The sequence below is a fragment of the Pan paniscus genome, chromosome 4 (genome assembly GCF_029289425.2).
Source record: "Pan paniscus chromosome 4, NHGRI_mPanPan1-v2.0_pri, whole genome shotgun sequence".
Classification (NCBI taxonomy): domain Eukaryota; kingdom Metazoa; phylum Chordata; class Mammalia; order Primates; family Hominidae; genus Pan; species Pan paniscus.
Window position 1 is genome coordinate 116,902,971 of NC_073253.2, and position 4,459 is coordinate 116,907,429.

Consider the following 4,459-nt stretch of genomic DNA (forward strand, 5'->3'; position numbering starts at 1 on the left):
GTCAACTAAAAAAAAAGCTTCTGTAGCAATATACAAAAAGTTATTTTCAATATAATAATTTAAACATTTTCTGTATTTAGTTTAGATCTTTACCATATTTTTTGATGTTGACTAAATGAATATTTTAAGCCATTTTTTAACTTTTATCTAATCAAGATTCACTGTTCTGTCACAAAATAAAATTATGGTGTGAATAGAACTCATTTTTGAATACGACTCCAAGCAAATTATGAGTTTTTCTGTATGCAGTGGAATGAAACAAGTTTAAAAGTAAATCAATATACTCAAATTTACTTCACTAGTATTTTACAGCATTTACCAGACAGTGTATCATATGACAGTTAAAGTGAATCTCTATACAACCTGATAGAATGAACTCCCAGAAGGCAATGGTATTATCTTTTTTTGTATTAAATAGGAATACTTATCTTATATTGTTCATATAATGGAATGGATTTAGTCTGTTTAATGTATGTTTCTATAAACAGCTTATTGCTAAAGAAATAAAATGTTTTAAGATAAAAGAAACTATAAGAGCATTTAAAAACCAGAAACGTATCGCCTTTCAGCCTTTTGGCTAAGATCAAGTGTTAAAAGTGGAAATATGGCTAAATTATAAGCAAAAACAGGGATAGCCATAAAGAAACTGTATTAAAGTTGTACCTGAAAAGAGAACTATGACCAAATGTGCCAATTTATCAGAGAATATCTTTCTATAATACTGACATGAATGAAAGACAACTGGAGTCCAGTGGCCTTTGGTTTTGTTATTATATTCAACATATAAAAACAGAAGGCTATTGCACTAATTCTAGAATAAAGAGTTATTTGAATTATACCACCATATATTTCATTCAGATGACACTATATTGTGATCGTCTGCCAAATGTTGTCAGGAATGCTTACGCTTACTAATATGTCCTTTTCTGGGCAACTGTCTTCTAATACCTGGGTTTTTCCGAAAGTAACAATTATCCTCTGCATTTCTGAAGGCATTACATGGGGGCAAGGGGGGTGAGGAAAGCAGGTGGAGCAACAGATTTTCACTCAGAAATTCTTTCTCTCCAGAGACTTTTTGAGCCTACTGGCAGAAGAAACCACTCTCTTCGCACTTGGAATGGTATTAATGTTTCTTCTTGCCTATTTTAATCTATCTTTCACACTACTAGACAACAAGATTCCAGAATTTCAAAATCTTAAAGAATTCAATCTTTTCCTACAACTATAGGTGAAAATTTTAATTTCGTATTGTAGAATCCTCAAATCTTAATAAGCTAAGCGAGTTTTAAATGAGTCAATATACATTCTCTGTTATATTCAGCTTTTACTATTTCTCGTCATTCTTCAGTTTTTAAGTTTGGACATCAAATTTTAAATCCAGAGTAATTAATGATTAATGAAATATTCAAATTTATTTTAAATGAAATCATAACTGAATGGGGAAAGGTGCTGTATTTTTTTGTGAATATAACCACATATTTACTTGACTCTTCTAAAACATCTAAATCCATCACGGCTTTTTTCTACCTATTCCACCCCTTGAAAACCTCCAAAGTATCTGTATTCTTTATCCCAGTATTTAACTATTACACATTGCTATAATGTTATATTCTGTAATGTGAATACATAATACATAGTTACATTATCAGTACTGCTGCTAAGTAAATCACTAGGTAGAGAAGGATGTATTATTTATACCACATAACACTTAGAATTCTGCTATAGAATAAACTAGAATACAGAGCAGGTATAGGTGCTATTACATGAGTTCTCACTGCTACATAGTTTTGATAATTAATTTTAATGTCAATTCTATGAGGTAGGCATTATGATAGCCAATGTACAGATGTGGAATCTGAAGCTTGAAGTGGTCACATAACTTTTTGAAGATGATTCAGCCAGTCACTGAGAAGGATATAAATCAAATGCACTTTTCTTTAATCACAGCCTGTGACTTTTCTACTACACAATACCGTATCTACACCTTTACCAAATAAGTACTTGTTTCTACACGTTCCCTTTATTTGTTCCACGTGTGGATTTTTATAACTTTACCTTAATTTTATGCTCATTAAAGAAAAATAATATATCATATTACTTTTATATTCTGTACCTTATGAAGAATCAGTATGGTTTCTGGCCATGGCAAAATGGAAGAAGGGCCTCACATTAAGTCATAATATACTCCAAAATGTCAAAATGAAGTTTGCATGTTACAATTTATATATCCAAGAGTGAAAAATGCTGACAATCCCATACATAGTAGGGCATCACATATGGCAGAGGATGACATATAACTGGCAACCATAAATAATTTGTATTAGTTTTAAGACAATGTAAAAATTATAAATTATTCATCTATATAGAAAGTAAAAACTAAGGTTAATTCACTCTGTGAGAAAAATTTGTCACAAATCTTCAAGGCAGGATGTGTCTTTTGCCCTGCCCCAACTTTTATGGTAGAAATCACTTTAGAAATCTATTTTAAATCTGTGTTCTATTTAAATGGATTTTGTAAAGTTAAATCATATGGAGTGACGCAAATTCCATTTAGATAGCGAAGTCTCTTTCAAAACATAGGCAATAAACTATTCTACAGAAGATGCAGGGTTTTATAATTTTTTTAAAAAATGTAAATTTGTTCAATTATATATAAACCAACTGTGGATTACCAAAACATGGAATGTCATAAAACTTACAAAATAAGTTCTTACAAAATAAAGGACTATTGACACTTAAAAGTTGCATTCAAAAAATATTGGGGGAGAAAAACTCTCAGTTGTTATGCTACTTTAACGAAAGCTAGTATTTTATCAACTGTGATTTTTTAAAAATATATTTATTGTAAGTTATGGGAGGGGAAGACTCAAAAAAGCTGTGGAACTAGGAAAGGTTTTTAAAAAGAGAGGTTTTTCCCTTAAGTTGTTAGAAATGGAAAACTAAGCTTTATGGACCTGGCCCAGTGTAGGCGCCATCATGGGAGTTCACATCCGCCACAACAAGGACCAAAGGTTCAGCGCAAGGAGCCCAAGAGCCAGGATATCTACCTGAGGCTGTTGGTCAAGCTGTACAGGTTTCTGGCCAGATTAATCAACTCCACATTCAACCAGGTTGTGCTGAAGAGGTTGTTTATGAGTCGCACCAAACAGCCACCTCTGTCCCTTTGCCAGATGATCCGGATGATGAAGCTTCTCGGCCGGGAAAACAAAACGGCTGTGGTTGTGGGGACCACAATGGATGATGTGCGGGTTCAGGAGGTGCCCAAACTGAAGGTGTGTGTGCTGCGCGTGACCAGCTGGCCAGACCGCAGCAGCATCCTCAGGGTGGGGGCAAGATCCTCACTTTTGACCAGCTGGCCCTGGACTCCTGCAAGGTCTGCAGCACCGTCATGCTCTCCGATCTTCACAAGGGTCCAGAGGTGTACTGGCATTTCAGCAAGGCCCCGGCAACCCGGCACAGCCACACCAAACCCTACGTTTGCTCCAAGGTCCCAAAGTTTGAGTGCAGTGGAGGCCTACGGGCCAGCCGAAGATATGAAAACAAACCCTGGATCCTATCCTCTTATTAAAATGATTTTGGATACTGACAAAAAAAAAAGAAATTAAGAAATGGGAAACTATGGCTCCTCCTTTAGTGAAATTGAGAGGTGAAGCAGGCTGGGCTTCTGGGTGGGGTAGCGACTTGGGGAACTTTTCTGTCTAGCTAAAGGACTGTAAATGCACCAATCAGCGCTCTGTGTCTAGCTAAAGGTTTGTAAACGTACCAATCAGCACTCTGTAAAAATGCACCAATCAGTGTTCTGTGTCCAGCTAAAGGTTTGTAAAAACACCAATCAGCACTCTGTAAAAACGGACCAATCAGCACTCTGTAAAATGGACCAATCAGCAGGATGTGGGTGAGGCCAAATAAGGCAATAAAAGCTGGCCACCCCAACCAGCAGCAGCAACCCACTTGGGTCCCCTTCCATGCTGTGGCAGCTTTGTTCTTTTGCTCTTTGCAATAAATCTTGCTGCTACTCACTCTTTGGGTCCACACTACCTTTATGAGTTGTAACACTCAACGCAAAGTCTGCAGCTTCACTCTTGAAGTCAGAGAGACCACAAACCCGCCAGCAGGCAGGAACAACTCCCGACGTGCCATCTTTAAGAGCTGTAACACTCACTGCGAAGGTCTGTGGCTTCACTCCTGAAGTCAGAGACACCGTGAACCCACCAGGAGGAACGAACAACTGTGGACGCAGCACCTTTAAGAGCTGTAACACTGACTGCGAAGGTCTGCAGCTTCACTCTTGAAGTCAGCAAGACCAAGAGTCCATCAGAAGGAAGAAACAACTCTGGACGCGCCACCTTTAAGAGCTGTAACACGCACTGTGAAGGTCTGGGCTTCACTCCTGAAGTCCAGCGAGACCACGAACCCACCAGAACAAAGAAACTCTGCACACATCTGAATATCGGAAGGA

At 37.3% G+C, this 4,459-nt stretch overlaps 1 pseudogene; it reads left to right on the forward strand.

The window, feature by feature from the left end:
• The first annotated feature begins 2,976 nt into the window (after nt 1-2,976).
• LOC100983488 (large ribosomal subunit protein eL18-like) lies at nt 2,977-3,881 on the forward strand (annotated as a pseudogene).
• The last annotated feature ends 578 nt before the right edge of the window (nt 3,882-4,459 follow it).